At 44.6% G+C, this 19640-nt stretch overlaps 1 protein-coding gene and 1 pseudogene across 12 annotated transcripts in view; one reads left to right on the top strand and one right to left on the bottom strand.

Annotated features, from left to right (window-relative positions):
• Nucleotides 1-19201, bottom strand: part of GAPVD1 (GTPase activating protein and VPS9 domains 1) — a 101951-nt gene extending 82750 nt beyond the window's left edge. For 5 of the 12 annotated variants that reach the window (XM_032165127.2, XM_032165132.1, XM_032165131.1 and 2 more), the window contains exon 1: nucleotides 19068-19201. The gene's annotated coding sequence lies outside the window, so the exon portion shown is untranslated. Of the gene's footprint in view, nucleotides 1-8663; nucleotides 8713-19067 lie in introns of all 12 variants that reach the window. The other 7 variants (XM_032165128.2, XM_058445225.1, XM_058445226.1 and 4 more) reach the window with 2 other exon arrangements.
• Nucleotides 16629-17174, top strand: LOC116475467 (small ribosomal subunit protein eS10-like; annotated as a pseudogene).
• Nucleotides 19202-19640: the final 439 nt, after the last annotated feature.

Genomic DNA, 19640 nt, shown 5'->3' with positions numbered 1-19640 from the left:
TTCACACTGTGGGTCCACTTTCACATCACTCTTCCTCCCTCCACCATTAAAAACCCCAGCTTTGAATCTCATTTCATTAAACCATACCACCTATCACCCTCCCTCTCTTGCAGGCACATACTACAGTCTTTTCTTACTTCTCCAACACCACACAACTCCAACAATCATATAACCCCACAACAAGACTTGAACCCGAGAAGAAGGCAGGAGAATCACTTGAACCCGAGATCGGGCCACTGCACTCCGGCTTGGATAACAGAGCAAGACTCTATCTCAAAAAAAAAAAAAAGAAAGAAAAAAGAAAAGAAAGATTATGCCCATGCATATTAATCAGATTTTGAGAAGTTCAAGTTTTTCAACTCATGTTATTAGCACTTATCACTGAGAGCACAGTAAGGAGATTTTAGTGGCAAGAGTGAAGCACACTGGATTTCTATATCCTTCCATAATGGTATAGAGGAGGGGCCAGCAGAATATGACTTTCAGGTTATATTTAGCCTGCTGCCTGTTTGTATAAATAAAAGTTGTATTGGAACAAAGCCATACTCACTTGTTTATATATTATCTGTGGCTGCTTTCATGCCACAATGGCAGAGCTGAATAGTTGCCAGAGTCCTCCACAGTCCATGTGGCCCACAAGTCCAAAATATTTGCTATCTAGCCCTTCACAGAAAAACTCTGCCAACCCCTGATAAGCAAGCACATCTACTCTAACGCAAAGCACAGAGAGGAAACACTGCCCAATAAGGTGAAATTTATAAATTACAAAATACAGTCATGCGCCACATAAAGACTTTTCAGTCAACCATGGTGAAACTCCAGTGGGCCCATGAGATTATAATGGAACTTTTATATCATATTCTTACTGTACTATTTTTCTATGTTTAGATACACAAACACTTACCATTATGTTACAATTGCCTAGAGTATTCAGTACAGTAACATGCTATACAGGTTTGTAGCCCAGAAGCAAATAGGCTATGCCACATAGCTTAGGAGAGCAGGGGGCTATGCTCTATGTTTGCACAGTGACACTGCCTAAGGACACATTTCTCAGAAAGTATCCCTCTCATTAAGGACCCATGACTGCACATTAAAAGTCCGAAGGAGGCCAGAGATGTGGCGTCTCAAGCCCGTCAGTCAGTGCTTTGGGGCGCCAAGGAGGGAGGATCACTTGAGGCCAGGAGTTCAGAACAGCCTGGGCAACATAATGAGACCCTGTCTCTTAAAAAAAAAAAAGGTTGGCTGGGCGCCGTGGCTCAAGCCTGTAATCCCAGCACTTTGGGAGGCCAAGGCGGGCAGATCACGAGGTGAGGAGATCGAGACCATCCTGGCCAGCATGGTGAAACCCCATTTCTACTAAAAATACAAAAAATTAGCTGGGCATGGTGGTGTGTACCACCAGCTACTCAGGAGGTTAAGGCTGGAGAACTGCTTGAACCTGGGAGATGGAAGTTCCAGTGAGCTGAGATCGCACCACTGCACTTCGGCCTGCGTGTCAAGAGTGAGACTCCATCTCAAAAAAAAAAAAAAAGTTCTGGCCGGGCTCAGTGACTCACGCCTGTAATCCCAGCACTTTGGGAGGCCAAAGTGGGTGGATCACTTGAGGTCAGGAGTTCAAGACCAGCCTGGCCAACATGGCAAAACCCCATCTCTACTAAAAATCCAAAAAAATTAGCCAGGTATGGTGGCGCGCACCTGTAGTCCTGGCTACTTGGGAAGCCTGACACAGGAGAATCACTTGAACCCAGGAGGCAGAGGCTGCAGTGAGCCGAGATCATGCCACTGCACTCCAGCCTGGGTGACAGAGTGAGACTCCATATCAAAAAAAGAAAAAAAAAAGTTTCAAGGAGAATACATATATTACAAATGTTAACAACTATATCTAAATGAACTCCTCTGACTAAAGAGAAGGTCTCTAAGGTAGGAAAAAAAATATTTCCAACTTTTTACGGGATAAGAATCACATTTCAAGTTTTCACTATTGAGAATTTCTAATGAACGGTATCCCAAATTAATGATATGTATCTAGCAGTTCAAAACTCAAAGTAAGGCCAGGTGTGGTGTCTCACACCTATAATCCAACACTTTGGGAGGCCAAGGTGAGAGGACCACTTGAGCCCAGGAGTTTGGGACCAGCCTGGTCAATACAGGGAGACTCTATCTCTACAAATAATAATAATAATAAATAGCCAGGTATAGGGATGTATGCCTGTGGTGTCAGCTATTCCAGAGGCTGAAGGCAGAGGATCACTTGAGCCAGGGAGGTCAAGGCTGCAGTGAGCCAAGACTGAGCCACTGCACTTCAGCCTGGGCAACACAGCACAACCCTGTCTAAAAAATTAAAATAATAAGCTGGGTGCAGTGGCTCACACCTGTAATCCCAGCACTTTGGGAGGCCGAGGTGGGTGGATTATCTGAGGTCAGGAGTTCGAGACCAGCCTGACCAACATGGTGAAACCCAGTCTCTACTAAAAATACAAAATTAGCTGGGTGTAGTGGTGCAGTGGTGCATGCCTGTAATCCCAGCTACTCAGAAGGCTGAGGCAGGAGAATTGCTTGAACCTGGGAGGCGGAGGCTGCAGTGAGCCGAGATCACGCCATTGCACTCCAGCCTGGGTGACAGAGCAAAACTCCGTCTCAAAAATAAATAAATAATAATTAAAAAATAAAAATAATAAACTCTAAGTAACAGCTAGAATTGAGGTAAACAAATGAATCACCTATCACTCAGTTTCTTCATCTGCAAACACATATACCAGAACCTACTTCATAGGGTATGTTCACAGGTTTTTGAAAGTTAAATGAATTAAAATGAATAAAGCGGCCAGGTGCAGTGGCTCACGCCTATAATCCCAGCACTTTGGGAGGCCAAGGTGGGTGGATCACCTTAGGTTGGGGGTTCAAGACCAGCCTGACCAACATAGAGAAACCCATCTCTACTAAAAATACAAAATTAGCCGGGCGTGGTGGTGCATGCCTGTAATCCCAGCTACTCGGGAGGCTGAGGCAGGAGAATAGCTTGAACCCGGGAGGCAGAGGTTGCAGTGAGCCGAGATCGCACCATTGCACTCCAGCCTGGGCAACAAGAGTGAAACTCCATCTCAAAAAAAAAAAAAAATTTACAAAGCACTTATTATATATAATGTTAACTATAATTTTTGGGGAAAATAATTCAAATCAAATAGTAAGAGCATTCATATGTGAGAAAGAAAACCCTTCTTTTTTTTTCCATTGTTTTTAGGGTTTTTTTTTAAAAACAAAGAACAGGCTGGGGATAGTGGTTCACACCTGTAATCCTAACACTTTGAGAGGCCAAGGCCGGCAGATCACTTTAGGTCAGGAGTTCAAGACGAGGCTCGACAACATGGTGAAACCCCCGTCCCTACTAAAAATTCAAAAATTAGCTGGACGTGGTGGTTTGAGCCTGTAATCACAGCTACTTGGGAGGCTGAGGCAGGAAAATCGCTTGAACCAGGGAAGCAGAGATTGCAGTGAGCCAAGATTGCACCACTGCATTCCAGCCTGGCCAAGTGCAGGCTCCTGAGCTCAAGTAGCTCAAGGGCGCTACTCCGTCTCAAGATAATAATAATAATAATAAATAAAAATAAAAATAAAAAACAAAGAACATTTATTACTTTAGTAATTTTTTTTTAAAAAAGAGCTCTCAGACTTAGTGCCATTTTCTTGGAAACCTCTGCGCCATGACAGCCAAGTGAAGGAAGAAGCGAATGTGCAAAAGAAGAAAGATGAGGCAGAGGTCCAAGTAAACCGCTAGCTTGTTGCACCGTGGAGGCCACAGGAGCAGAAACATGGAATGCCAGACACTGGAGATGCTGGTACAAGTTGTGGGACTGCATGCTACTGTCTAGAGCTTGTCTCAATGGATCTAGAACTTCATCGCCCTCTGATCACCGATCACCTGAGACCCACCTCACTCATAACCAAAACTGCCCATGTTGGTCCTCTGCCCTGGACCTGTGACATTCTGCACTATTTCTGTGTTTACTTGTGGCCAAGTATAACATCCATACAATAAATCACCTCTTCTGCAGTCTTAGCTGAAGAATTAAAAAAAAGAAAAACAATAAAAATTTGGCACCAAGCTCTTCCCTGCTGAAGATCTACTAGTGCAATTACTGAAACGCTCAAGACAAGACAAATTCTGTAAAAATGAGAAAATTTTCAAGTGCCACAGAAAGGGCATAGTACTTAACTTCAAAATAAGACATAGTTCAACAATAACAAGCTACACACTAATAAGCAGAACTGCAATGGCATTAAAATTATACTCCATTATTTCCCAGAGGAAACAAATAACACAGAAGTATCCAACCAATCTAGAAATGGGTGCCTATCTGGAACTTTCACAATTAGATAAACCTCCACTAATTGTATGAGTGTGAAATTAAATACCACCAAATCTAATAACAATCTCGAATGACAACTCAGTAAGATATATATAAATCTGGAGATCAAGATAAACCAAGTAACTAAGAACAATCTAAAATCCTTACAACACTGTAAACTTATCAGAGAAAGTTTTCACAACCCCCATGCTTTGAGGAAGCTTTGGTTCCTCGGATAAACTTAGCTGCTTCCATAAATACAGCGGGTACACAAAACAACCGAATGAAGGAGCAGAAAGAGAACTTTGAGCCTCAGCTGCATTTTTGCTGAGCTGTAATACTGGTAAAGCCTGTTTCAAGATCCAAGAGTCCACCCTCAAAATTAAAGAATGTAAACAGATGGCTGTCATGTACATTTCATCACATTTACCAGAGTGGTGTTTCATAAAAATTATACAAATTCATTACCAAACTTCAAACAGCGTTACTATCATTACTGTGGTTCTACCCAAAAGAAACGTCCTAGTCAACAATATTATCCAGTTTGTTAAAATAGGTTTTCAAAAAGAAATCAATCATTAAGATGTCTCTATAGAATTATGGAATTCATAATTTCAAATAATGTGCATAATGCCTAAGAAAAAGAGAACGAATCCAATAAATGTCAGCTATTACCATTACTATTATCATGGTAATGTTTTCAAATTAAGGAACAGAAACTTATTCATAGAGAGGCCTTCAAAAGAAGTTACTTTGTCAGAATCCAAGTTGGCCTATCACAACCTGCAATAGTTAGATATTAAAAGGACTTTGTTTTAGAGGAATCAAAGTTAGATTCCTCGGGTTCCAAAGGAGTTAGTAAAGATGAAATAATCTCTGCACAAAGAATTAATGTATTTTTGGCTGGGCACGGAGGCTCACACCTGTAATCCCAGCACTTCGGGAGGCCGAGGCAGGTGGATCATGAGGTCAGGAGTTCAAGACCAGCCTGGCCAAGATGGTGAAACCCCTTCTCTATTAAAAATACAGAAATTAGCCAGGCAGGGTGGCAGGCGCCTGTAATCCCAGCTACTCGGGTGGCTGAGGAGGGAGAATCGCTTGAACCCAGGCAGCAGAGGTTGAAGTGAGCCGAGATCATGCCACTGCACTTCAGCCTGGGAGATAGAGTGAAACTCCATCTCAAAAAAAAAGAATTAATGTTGTTTTTCCAAAGTTTTTCTGGTACAGAAATCTATATTTTTAAACATTTGGCAATTCAGCCTTAAATGTTACAACTTTTAAACCTAATGCATTTTTGAAAAGTCGTCAAGATAATGGAAGTAAGTAAATATAAATAACACAAGCAAAACAAAGGGACAGATTAGAATTCTGCATTAGAAAGTGAAAGGAGGGCCAGGTGAGGTGGGTAAGTTCAACACTCGAGGCAGGTGGATCACTTGAGGTCAGGAGTTCAAGACTAGCATGGCTAACACAGTGAAACAACGTCTCTACTAAAAATACAAAAATTAGCCGGGTGTGGTGGTGGGTGCCTGTAATCCCAGCTACTCGGGAGGCTGAGGCAAGAGAATCGCTTGAACCCGGGAGGCAGAGGTTGCAGTGAGCCAAGATCAGGTCACTGCACTCCAGCCTGGGCAACAGAGCAAGAGTCTGTCTCAAAAAATAAAAAATAAAAAAAAAAGTTAATCTAAGTCCGAAAAAATATAAGTATTTGTTAAAATTAAGATTGTCTGGAGGGATAATACTACATTCTGATCCTAGGAAAAAGGAAAAAGCCTAATATGCCTTGACTAATTTTGTTTTGTCTTTTTTCTGATAGAAAAACCATGTGGGTTTAATCCTTCCAAAGATTCACAGAAAATAAATAACAACACATAAATTGGTAAGAAAAAAAAAGAACTAAACACGTCTGACAACATGCTTTCTACTAGTCTCCAGCGTGGGTGTACCGGCATTATAAGGGGGCAAGACCAAGCAAGCACCTTTTCGGACAGACATCTTAGATTAACAAGCAGACACAGTATCTGTTTATACACTTCCAAGAGTATGTTTAAACCTGTGTTTTTTAAATGCCTTACAAAAAAGGTATATAAAAACATAATTTTGGCCATACACACACACACACACAAAGAGTATTAGAATTAATTATACTTTTATACTTTTCTTTCAGACACAAGCATTTATCAGGTATCTGGTTCATCTTCAAACTGAAAAAAAAAAAAATTATAGAAACCCCTGTGAAGTCTGTTAAGTCCTTCACTCAACCATTCTCTCTTTTTTTTTTTGAGACAGAGTTTCGCTCTTGTTGCCCAGGCTGGAGTGCAATGGCACGATCTCGGCTCATCGCAACCTCTGCCTCCCACTCCCAGGTTCAAGCGATTCTCCTACCTCAGCCTCCTGAGTAGCTGGGATTACAGGCATGTGCCACCTACACCTGGCTAATTTTGTACTTTTACTAGAGATGGGGTTTCTCCATGTTGGTCACGCTGGTCTCAAACTCCCAACCTCAGGTGATCCACCCGCCTCAGCCTCCCAAAGTGCTGGGATTACAGGCGTGAGCCACTGCACCCGGCCTCAACCATTCACTTATATATATATTAAATATTAGAAACTGAAGTATCAAGATATTCACCACTTCCTCTGACCACTGTATTACAGAGTTTTAAACTAGGTTTCAGCTTTGAAACAAAAAATAACCACCCTTCTGATATGTTTTTACAAAATCGTAATACATATTGAAACATATCCAGAAAAGTCAGAAAATATAGGTAAGCATAAAGAAGGAAAGATTCTTTTGTTTTTGTTTTTTTTGAGACAGACTCTAGCTCTGTCACCCAGGCTGGAGTGCAGGGGCACAATCTCACCTTACGGCAAACTCTGCCTCCCAGATTCAAGCAATTCTCCTGCCTCGGCCTCCCAAGTAGCTGGGACTACAGGTGTGCACCACCATGCCCAGCTAATTTTTGTATTTTTAGTAGAAATGGGGTTTCTCCATGTTGGCCAGGCTGGACTCAAACTCCTGACCTCAAGTGATTCACCCACCTCGGCCTCCCAAAGTGCTAGGATTATAGGCATGAGCCATCATGCCTGGCCAGCAGTAAAGTTTAACTGACTATAATCTTAGTTACCAGAAATCAAACAGCTAGGTGCCTAAAACTTATTCTAAAATGTATATACAGTAAAAAAATTAGTGGTCCTAGTTCCTCTACAAATTAAAACATCTGGCCAGGCACGGTGGCTTGCGCCTATCCCAGCACTTCCAGAGGCCAAGGCGGACAGATCACTTGAGAGCAGGAGTTCAAGACCAGTCTGGCCAACATGGTAAAACCCCATCTCTACTAAAAATACAAAAAATTAGCCGGACACAGTGGCAGGCACCTGTAATCCCAGCTACCAGGGAGGCTGAGGCAGGAGAATCACTTGAACCTGGAAGACAGAGGTTGCAATAAGCAGAGATCACGCCACTGTACTCCAGCCTGGGCAACAGAGCGAGACTCTGCCTCAAAAAACAAAACAAAACAAAACAAAAAAAGCCAGGCACGGTGGCTCATGCCTGTAATCCCAGCCCTGCGGGAGGCTGAGGCAGGTGGATCACCAGAGGTCAGGAGTTCAAGACCAGCCTAGCCAACATGGTGAAACCTTGTCTCTAACGAAAATACAAAAAATTAGCAGGGCATGGTAGCACCTGTAATCCCAGCTACTCGGGAGGCTGAGGTTCAGCGAGCCGAGATGGCGCCACTGCACTCCAGCCTGGGAGACAGAACGAGACTCCGACTAAAAAAAAAAAAAAAAAAACAAGAACAAAAACTAAAATATCTTGAAAAGGATTACTTAAGGAGTTAAGTTGAAAATAATTCTATGCAAGCACAAGTTTAGGCAGTTCAAATGTAAAAAATACGTAACTGAAATCCTTCTTGCTTAACAGAAAATTAACTCCAGAGAAGGAAATATGTATGACCAAAAAACAGCCTCCAAAAAGTTGAAGGAAAAAAAAATACTCAACTAAACATTTGGAAATTATTTTTTCAAGTACTAGTCTGTCCAAAGCAAATAAGAAGGACTCAGCTGGGCAAAGTAGCATGCTCCTGAATTCCCAGCTACTCAAGAGGCTGAGGCAGGAGGATCATCCTGTTCAGGCCAGGAGTTTGAGGCTGCAGTGAGCTATGATGGCACCACTGCACTCTGACGACACAGTGAGAATATGTCTCAAAAAAAAAAAAAAAAGGATTCCACTTATATAAAAATTAAAAATCTGTAGCTGTATGCAAACTTAAAAAAATAATTATTTTAAAAAATTATTTTTAAATCATACTTTACCTTTGAGATTCCTAGAATGTATAACCAACTCTCTCCAGTACACTTACCCCTAAAGAAAAAAAAAAGGAAAAAGGAAAAAATAATAAACTGAATGTCTTATCACTGGAATGTACCTACTTTCACTATTAAACTATCTACAAACATTACAAGTAGCTGGGCGCAGTGGCTCACGCCTGTAATCCCAGTACTTTGGGAGGCCAAGGCAGATGAACTACTTGAACTCAGGAGTTCGAGACCAGTGTGGGCACCTCTACAAAAAATACAAAACTTGTATTTAAAACTCGTCTGGTCAAACAAAAATAAAATACAAAATACAAAAGTTAGCCAAGCATGGTGTCATGTGCCTGTGGTCCCAGCTACTCAGAAGGCTGAGGCAGGGGAATCTCTTGAGACAGGGAGGTGGAGGCTGCAGTGAGCTGTGATAGCGCCACTGCACTCCAGCCTGCGTGACAGACCAAGACCTTGTCTCGAAAACAAACAAACAAAAAACAATATTGGGGTAATTATTCCAAATAAACTAATTAATCTGAAGCATACATTTACAGAGCAGCAAGTTTTGTATTGTTAGTTGCACCAACAAAAGATCAGTACATATTGTCACAATTTCCAGAATGCCATAATCAGGTAGTGTTACCGTGTAAGGTAATAAGAACTATGTGCCATCACTGGAGACCAGCTCACAAACCCTCAGTGGAGCCAGCTGCGTAGAGTGAGAAGTGACAACATTGTGACGGTGGCTAAGAAAGCACCAGTAGAATAAAGTTCTTGTTTTTTGGGGGGATGTTTTTGTTTGTTTGTTTGTTGTTTTTTTGAGACAGAGTTTTGTTCTTGTTGCCCAAGCTGGAGGCAGTGGCGTGATCTCGGCTCATTGCAACCCCAGCCTCCTGGGTTCAAGCGATTCTCCTGCCTCAGCCTCCTGAGTAGCTGGGATTACAGGCGCGAGCTACCACACCCAGCTAATTTTTTGTATTTTTAGTAGAGATGGGATTTCATCATGTTGGCCAGGCTGGTCTCAAACTCCTGACCTCAGGTGATCCACCCGCCTTGGTCTCCCAAAATGCAGGCATCACAGGTGTGAGCCACTGTGCCTGGCCGAATAAAGTTTATTTTAAAGTCTAGCAGCTAGGCATAGTGGCTCATGCCTGTAATCCCAAAGCTTTGGGAGGTCAAGGTGGGAGGACTGCTTGAGCCCAGGAGTTTGAGACCAACCTGGGGAACACAGGGAGATCCTGTCTCCCCAATAAAAAAAAATTTTTTTTAATTGTCAGGCGTGGTAGCTCACCCCTGTAATCCCAGCACTTTGGGAGGCCAAAGCGGGCAGTTCACCTGAGGTCAAGAGTTCAAGACCAGCCTGATCAACATGGTGAAACCCCATCTCTACTAAAAATACAAAATTAGCTGGGCATGGTGGCACATGCCTGTAATCCCAGCTACTCGGAAGGCTGAGGTAGGAGAATCGGAAGGCAGAAACTGTGATGAGCTGAGATTGTGCCATTGTACTCCAGCCTGGGCAACAAGAGTGAAACTCCATCTCAAAAAATTAAAATTAAAATTAATTAACCGGATGTGGTAGCACATCCCAACCTACTCAGGAGACTGAAGTAGAAGGACAGCTTGAGCCCAGGAGGTCGAGGCCGCAATGATCCCTGACAGTGCAACTGAACTCCAGCCTAGACAACAGAGCAAGACCTTGTCTCAAAATGCAAATTCCTAGGCTCAAGTAATCTGACCATCTCAGATTCCCAAAGTAAAATGTACATCTTCTATGTGTAAAGTAAACATGGCAAAATGTTAACAGCAAATCTAGGTGAAGGGTATATGAATGTTTACTGAACAACTCTTCTGTAGGCTTACAATTTTTCAAAGAGTTACAAAAACAATATTTAAAAGTTATGGATTACAAAAAAACAAAGCCTGCCGGGTACAGTGGCTCATGCCTGTAATCCCAGCCTTTTGGGAGGCCAAGGCAGGCGGATCACTTTAGGTCAGGAGTTCAAGACCAGGCTTGCCAACATGGTGAAACCCCATCTCTACTAAAAATATAAAAAATTAGCCAGGTGTGGTGGCACGTGCCCATAGTACCAGTTACTCAGGAGGCTGAGGCAGGAGAATCTCTTGAACCCAGGAGGGGGAAGTTGCAGTGATTTGAGATGGTGCCACTGCACTCCAGCCTGGACCACAGAGCAAGACTCTGTCTCAAAAAACAAACAAAAAGAAAAAAACAAAACCAACAGCAGAAAATAGGGAAAGATACAAATAATAATTTAGTATGTATATTCTGCCTCCCAGAATTAACTGTTAATCGTCACAGTAGTGTCTAGTTTCAAAAAAAAATTATAGATATCTTCAAAAGAAATTATAGATAACGGGCTGGGCGTGGTGGCTCGTGCCTGTAATCCCAGCACTTTGGGAGGCTGAGGCAGGTGGATCACAAGGTCAGGAGATCGAGACCATCCTGGCTAATACAGTGAAACCCCATCTCTACTAAAAATACAAAAAATTAGCTGGGCGTGGTGGCGGTCGCCTGTAGTCCCAGCTACTTGGGAGGCTGAGGCAGGAGAATGGCGTGAACCCGGGAAGCAGAGCTTGCAGTGAGCCAAGATCGCGCCACTGCATTCCAGCCTGGGCGACAGAGCGAGACTGCGTCTAAAAAAATAAAATAAAATAAAACAAAATAAAATAAAATAAAATAAAATAAAAATTAGCCGGGCATAGTGGCGCATGCCTATAATCCCAGCTGCTCGGGAAGCTGAGGCAGGAGAATTGCTGGAACCCGGGAGGCGGAGATTGCAGTGAGCCGAGATCGCGCATTTGCACTCCAGCCTGGGTAACAAGAGCAAAACTCCGTCTCAAAAAAAAAAAAAAAAAAATTATAGATATCATCCCCTTTGCCACTACCTCCCACTCGTATTCCCTTATAGACGTGAAATTATAGAGTATGCCTATATTCAACTTTACTAAGTGCTGCAAATACTGTCTTAAAAAGCAGCTGTACCAGTTTACACTCAACCAACAGTTTTTTTTTCTCCTCCCAACAGTAACTTTCTCCTCCCAACAGTAAGTAGCAGTTTCTTTTTGTGTTTAATTTTTTACAAATTTTTTCTTTTTTAATGGAGACGGGGGTCTCACTTTGTGACCCAGACTGGTCTTGAACTGCCGGTTCAAGGACTCAAGTGGCCCTCAATCTCCAAAAGTGCTAGAATTATAGGCATGAGCTACCACGCCTGGCCAGTAGTTTCAAAATTACCATTTTTGCCACATCTTCACCAACATTTGATAGCGTCAGACATGAAATTTTTTTTTTGGCCGGGCGCAGTGGCTCACGCTTGTAATCCCAGCACTTTGGGAGGCCGAGGTGGGCAGATCACGAGGTCAGGATATCGAGACCATCCTGGCTAACAAGGTGAAACCCCGCCTCTACTAAAAATACAAAAAATTAGCCAGGCGTGGCAGTGGGCGCCTGTAGTCCCAGCTACTCCGGAGGCTGAGGCAGGAGAATGGTGTGAACCCAGGAGGCGGAGCTTGCGGTGAGCCAAGATCACGCCACTGCACTACAGCCGGGGCGACAGAGCCAGACTGCCTCAGCTTCCCAAGTAGCTGGGATTACAGACATGCGCCACCACAGCTGGCTAATTTTTTTATTTTTAGTAAAGACAGGGTTTTGCCATGTTGGCCAGCCTGGTCTCCAACTCATGACTTCAGGTGAACCGCCCACCTCGGCCTCCCAAAGTGCTGGGATTACAGACATGACCCCACTGCACCCAGCCCAGACATGAAAATTTTTTTTTATCAATCTGATGTGAAAAACATTAGATTTTTTATCAATCTGAAATATCAGTCTGATGCATTTTCACTTATTTTGGCTTTCACTTCCTTAATTACTAATCAGTTACACTGATTATAATTCAATGCTAATTCTGGCACCAATACCCCTTTCTAGAACTCCTTTGCTTTCATTTTGACAGAAGCAAATTTGTGGCCCTCAACATACTGAATAAGAGAGCAATTAAGAAACAATGCAGCTGGGTGCGGCCTGTAATCTCAGCACTTTGGAAAGCCACAGCAGGCAGATCACGAGGTCAGGAGTTCAAGACCAGCCTGGCCAATATGGTGAAACCCCATCTCTACTAAAAAATACAAAAATTAGCCAGCCATCGTGGCGCCTGCCTGTAGTCCCAGCCCAGAAGGGAGACTGAGGCAGGAACCCGGGAGGCAGAGGTTTCAGTGAGCCAAGATCACACCACTGCACTCCAGCCTGGGAGACAGAGTAAGACTCCATCTCAAAAAAAAAAAAAAAAAAAAAAAAGAAAGAAAAAGAAACAATGCCAGGCGTGATGGTGCCGACCTATAGTCCTAGCTACTTCGTAAGGCTGAAGCAGGAGGATCACTTGAGTCCAGGAGTTCAAGTCCAGCCTGGGTAATGCAGCAAGACCTTGTTTCAAAAAAAAAAGAAGGAAGAAGAAAGAAGGAAGAAGAATGAAGAGAAATAAAACAACCTAGGATCACACAGTAAAAGGTAAAAGAACCTCAGCAAAACAAGAACTTCACCTACAGACTCTCCCTTTTATTACATCATACAAAATGAAGAATAATCAAACCTACATGGCAGCATGTACTAAGAATGATTAAATCCCCATATGAAACCAAATGCTCACAAAAGCACAACACAGTGCTGGGAAATAATTTTCTCTTTTAAAAAATGTAAGATGGCCAGGCGCGGTGGCTCACGCCTGTAATCCTAACACTCTGGGGGGCCAAGGCGGGCAGATCACTTGAGGTCAGGAGGTTCGAGGCCAGCCTGACCAACATGGTGAAACCCCGTTTCTACTAAAAATACAAAAATTAGTCAGGCAGCACCTGTAGTCCCAGCTACTAGGGAGGCTGAGACAGGAGAATCACCTGAACCTGGGAGGCGGAGGTTGCAGTGAGCCAAGATCGTGCCACTGCACTCTAGCCTGGGCAACAGAGCAAGACTCCATCTCAAAAAACAAAAAAAAGTAAGATGAAAAATAAAAGATGAAATTCAACCCAGTATGTATAAGACTATTTGCAAGATTTTAAATGGATGTGCTTTATTCTTAGAAAATACTTAGCTCCTCTAAACTAATTCATTCATTTATTCAGCAAGTATTTATTGAGCACCTACTGTGTGCCATCCACTATACTCATTGATTTATTTATTCAGCAAGTATTTACTGAGCACCTATTGTGTGTCATACACTATTCTGGAACAGCAGTGAAGACAAAGTATTGTCATGAAGCTGACATTCAAGGAGGAAAGAAAAAGATTAAAATACTCAATAAATAAACGTACAAGTGACATAACACCAGATAGAAGCACGCTATAAAGAAAATAAAGGGAAAGAGAACAAAGAATGACAAAGAGAGCGAAGTAAGGACACAGAAAGTGACATGGAACATCTCTCCGAGGCAGTGACTTGCAATATGGTGTGTTCAACTCAACATAAACTGTTCTAGTACCAATCATCTGCTTCATAAAAAATTTTCTTCACCTTTTCATACTCCCCCTTCATTTTTTCCAGAAAAAGCATACTGTAGTGGTTTTCTATTATTGCTATTATTTTAGAGGGGAAAAAAATCTCCTACAAGATGTTGACAGGTCATTTACAAACAGGTAAAAATTTCAAGCCACATATAGTCTGAAGAAAATGTTAAGAGAAATTTGTCAGTGAGAAGGCTAATGCCAAAATGAAGCAAATAAGAATTTGAAATGGAATTTCAAGAAAATGACTTACCAACTTTTCAACTCTATAGTATGTTTACTTTCTATCGCATATGAAAATAAAGGTAATAGCAACAGAAAAATGTCTTTTGGGTTTCTGGTTTTTGTTTTTCTTTTTGAGGCAGAGTCTCACACGGTCTCCCAGGCTGGAGTGCAGTGGCGCGATTTCAGCTCATTGCAACCTCTGCCGCCCAGGTTCAAGCGATTCTCTGGACTGAGCCTTCCAAGTAGCTGGGATTACAGGTGACTGCCATGGCACCTGGCTAATTTTTGTACTTTTAGTAGAGACGGGGTTTCACCATCTTGACCAGGTTGGTTTTGAACTCCTGACCTCGTGATCCACCCGCCTCTGCCTCCCAAAGTGCTGGGGATTACAGGCGTGAGCCACCATGCCCGGACTTTTTTTTTTTTTTTTTTAATGGAGTTTCGCTCTTGTAGCCCAGGCTGGAGTGCAATGGTGCAATCTCAGCTCACTGCAACATCCGCCACCTGGGTTCAAGCAATTCTCCTGCCTCAGCCTCCCAAGTAGCTGGGATTACACGTGCCCGCCACTACGTCAGGCTAATTTTTGTATTTTTAGTACAGACAGGGTTTCACCATGTTGGCCAGGCTAGTCTCGAACTCCTGACCTCAGGTGATCCACCCGCCTCGGCTTCCCAAAGTGCTGGGATTACAGGCATGAGAACCATGCCTGGCCCGAAAAATATATTTCAAGAGAGAGTCTACTGTTTTTCATTTAAAGATAGAAAAATTAGGGCTGGGCGCAGTGGCTCACACCTGTAATCCCAGCACTTTGGGAGGCCAAGGCGGGCTGATCACAAAGTTAGGAGTTTAAGACCAGCCTGGCCAATATGGCGAAACGCTGTCTCTACTAAAAATATAAAAACTAGCTGGGCATGGTGGTGCACTCCTGTAATCCCAGCTTCTCAGGAGGCTGAAGCAGGAGAATTGCTTGAACCCAGGAGGTGGAGGTTGCGGTGAGCCGAGATCACATCACTGCACTCCAGCCTGGGCAACAAGAGTGAAACTCTGTCTCAAAAAAAAAAAAAAAAAGCCGGGCACAGTGGCTCACGCCTGTAATCCAAGCACTTTGGGAGGCCGAGGTGGACAGATCACGAGGTCAGGAGATCGAGACCATCCTGGCTAACACGGTGAAACCCCGTCTCTACTAAAAATACAAAAAAATTAGCCGGGCATGGTGGCGGGCACCTGTAGTCCCAGCTACTCGGGAGGCTGAGGCAGGAGAATGGCGTGAACCCAGTAGGCGGAGCTTGCAGTGAGCTGAGATTGCGCCACTGCATTCCAGCCTGGGCGACAGAGCGAGACTCCGTCTCAGAAAAAAAAAAAAAAAAAAAATTCCACCTCCGTGATTTAAAGAAAACCAGCAAACAGTAAAATTTCTTTTCACAGGCTTCCATTAGAACTTACAGAGCTGCGGCCGGGCGCGGTGGCTCACGCTTGTAATCCCAGCACTTTGGGAGGCCGAGGCGGGCGGATCACGAGGTCAGGAGATCGAGACCACGGTGAAACCCCGTCTCTACCAAAAATACAAAAAATTAGCCGGGCGTGGTGGCGGGCGCCTGTAGTCCCAGCTACTCGGAGAGGCTGAGGCAAGAGAATGGCGTGAACCCGGGAGGCGGAGGTTGCAGTGAGCCGAAATCGCGCCACTGCACTCCAGCCTGGGCGACAGAGCAAGACTCCGTCTCAAAAAAAAAGAACTTACAGAGCTGCAATCCCTTGGAACTGGGGAGGTGCCTTAATACAAAAATTTAAAGGCCAACATATTCACTTCTCTTTCTTCTTCCGATTATTTTTTCATTCCCCATTACCCTGAATGAAATATCTATGGTCTATTCTTTCAAAATGACTACTGAGGGCAGGACGCAGTGGCTCACATCAGTAATCCCAGCACTTTGGGAGTCCGAGGCAGGCAGATCACCTGAGGTCAGGACTTTGAGACCAGCCTGACCAACATGGTGAAACCTTGCCTCTACTAAAAATATAAAAATTATCCAGGCATGGTGGCTGGTGCCTGTAGTCCCAGCTACTCAGGAAGCTGAGGCACGAGAATCGCTTCCACCTGGGAAGCTGAGGTTGCAGTGAGAGGAGATCATGCCACTGCACCCCAGCCTAGGCAACAGAGCCAGACTCCGTCTCAAAAGCAAAAAAAAAAAAAAAAAAAGACTACTCTGATCCCATCTAAATCTTTTATCTCCCTGATTATGAAATTCTCTTTCGTCTACACTGTCATCCTGTCTGCCTTCAATGATTCAAATGTTCTTCTAAGGAACCAGATTGCCATTTATGAACTCCTTTTTAAAGAAGGAGTCATGGTGGCCAAGAAGGATATCCACATGCCTAAGCACCCAGAGCTGGCAGACAAGAATGTGCCCAACCTTCATGTCATGAAGGCCATGCAGTCTCTCAAGTCTCAAGGCTACGTGAAGGAACAGTTTGCCTGGAGACATTTCTACTGGTACCTTACCAATGAGGGTATCCAGTATCTCCGGGATTACCTTCATCTGCCCCCGGAGATTGTGCCTGCCACCCTACGCTGTAGCCGTCCAGAGACCGGCAGGCCTCGGCCTAAAGGTCTGGAGGGTGAGTGACTTGCGAGACTCACAAGAGGGGAAGCTGACAGAGATACCTACAGATGGAGTGCTGTGCCACTTAGTGCCGACAAGAAAGCTGAGGCTGGGGCTGGGTCAGCAGCCGAATTCCAGTTTAGAGACGGATTTGGTCGTGGACGTGGTCAGCCATCTCAGTAAAATCAGAGAGGATTCTTTTGAATTGAATAAACTTACAACCAAAAAAAAAAAAACAGTTCTTCTAAGTAGACTTATAAATCCAAAAAACCTTATTTCTATTTCAGGAGTTTTTTTGTTTTGTTTTGTTTTTCGAGACAGTCTCGCTCTGTCGCCAGGCTGGAGTGCAGTGGCGTGATCTCAGCTCACTGCAACATCCACCTCCCGGGCTCAAGTGATTCTCTTACCTCAGCCTCCCGAGTAGCTGGGATTACAGGCATGGGCCACCACACCCAACTAATTTTTGTATCTTTAGTAGAGATGGGGTTTCACCATGTTGGCCAGGATGGTCTCGATCTCTTGACCTCAATGATCTGCCCGCCTCAGCCTCCCAAAGTATTTCAGGAGTTCTTAATCTTTTTGTGCATGGACCTCATTGGCAGTTTGGTGAAGCCTATGGTCCCTTTCTCAGATTTCTTTTAAGTGCATAATTAAATACATGTGATTGCAAGGGAAACCAATTATATGGAAATATTAGCAAAACAGCAAACTAATATGGTAATAATATATGTACAGCCTTATTATCACATTAAATAACAATGTCTAACGGCGGGTCTAGTAACACCAGAAATTCAAAGAAGTGATAACCATAGGCCGGGCGCCGTGGCTCACGCCTGTAATCCCAGCACTTTGGGAAGCCGAGGCGGGCGGATCATGAGGTCAGGAGATCGAGACCATCCTGGCTAACACAGTGAAACCCCGTCTCTACTAAAAATACAAAAAAAATTAGCCGGGCGTGGTGTTGGGTGCCTATAGAGGAATGGCGTGAACCCGGGAGGTGGAGCTTGTAGTGAGCCGAGATCACGCCACTGCACTCCAGCCTGGGCGACAGAGCGGGACTCCATCTCAAAAAAAAAAAGAAGTGATAACCATAAATGATATTCTGAGCTATCTGCAACTGTAAACATGATACAAAAATATCCGTAATTTTTATTGATGACAAAGTCACAGGCGTTGCTAATGCTACTCTGGCTTGTTGTCCACATTCGTAACTGAAGGAAATAATAAGTTTCAGTTAGCAGTCAATACAAATAATGATGTCATTTTATCCTCCTTCTAGTGAAAGGACCCTTCTAATTCTATCCATCAATGAACTCCAGTTTAAAACCCCTCTCTAGTTCAAAGTCCTGCTCAGAACTGATTTTCGTCATAAATTTAAAAATAAAAACACTGATCCCTCCTTTGACCTAGTTCTCATCTGAACCTATCACTATGTCTCCGTTTTTATGCACATTTATACACAGAACCCTGTGTGTACTTCTGTGGTTTGCCTAGCCAGCACTCATTACAATTTTGCCAGTCAATAAAAGGTGAAGTTGAAAGAAAAGGGAAACAACCAACAGCTCCCTCACTTCCAGACCTCCGACAGCAAGTGGAAAGATGCCAAGTATAGTGAGTGTCTGTGTTAGGTGGGCTGCCCCCAGACCCGTATGTCCAGCTTGTCAAGCTTCCCCGCAGCACAACATCTTTATCAGCGACACTCAGAAGACATTCCATTTCGTTCTCGCCTCCTATACTCAGTTCCCTACCTGCCGGGCCTCTCGTCTCTGGCCCCCACCCGAGGCCGCCCCGCGGTCCTCCTGTCCCTTCCCATCCCATCCCCCACGCGTCTCTCCCTCTCCTCAGCCCCAGGCCGCCCTGGCTCCTGCGCGCCGCCACATCTCTCCCCTGGGCCTAACCCAGTGTCCCCCGACCCCCACCTCGCCCGACACTGACGGGAAGAGCCCAGGACCCCGGGGTCAGTTGGACCTGACGGCCGGGCAGTCAGAGACAGGCTGCGGCCCTAGGCCGGAGCAACTCGGCCGCGAGGCACGGAGCCGCGCACCGCGCGCGGGCTAAATCGGGACGCGTACTCACCAAGGGGCTCATGCGCAGGAGGACACGGAGGACTCTGTCGGACCGCCACTCGGCCTCGTAGCCGTCGCCCTCGCCGGTGACTGCCCCCGCCGCCGCTGCCGCCACCTTCGCCACTCGCCTGTTGGCTTCCCTGCGTCCTGCAGCGGCGCTGCCGCCACGCCAGCGCGCGTGCGCGGCGCCGCGGGGGCCCCTGGGAGTTGTAGTTCTGCCAGGGAGGCTAGGGGCTCCCACTTCCGCCTTAGGCAGCCCCAGGTCAGCTGCGCCCTGAAGCGGTCGTGGGTGTCCGGGTCCGGAATCGTCTTCCGGAAGGTTGTTCACCAGGCCTGGGCCCTGGTTTCCGCCTGCAGTAATGCTGGACGTGAAGAATCCGACTGAGCAAGTATGTGTAAAGCAAAAATGTAGAGCGTTTTATACTTTCTGTGACAACGCTCAGTTGCCCAGGACACATTATTCGCATGAATGACTCTCTGTCTCTCTTCTGTGTTTCTCTCTCACACATACGCACACACCACTCACAAACCTCCCTTCCCTTTTTTTTTTTTTTCGAGACAGAGTCTCGCTCTGTCGCCCAGG

This window comes from Hylobates moloch, unplaced genomic scaffold (assembly GCF_009828535.3).
Source record: "Hylobates moloch isolate HMO894 unplaced genomic scaffold, HMol_V3 SCAFFOLD_10, whole genome shotgun sequence".
In the NCBI taxonomy this organism is placed as follows: Eukaryota; Metazoa; Chordata; class Mammalia; order Primates; family Hylobatidae; genus Hylobates; species Hylobates moloch.
Note: the sequence above shows the minus strand (reverse complement) of the source record. Positions and strands in the feature narration are given on the sequence as shown.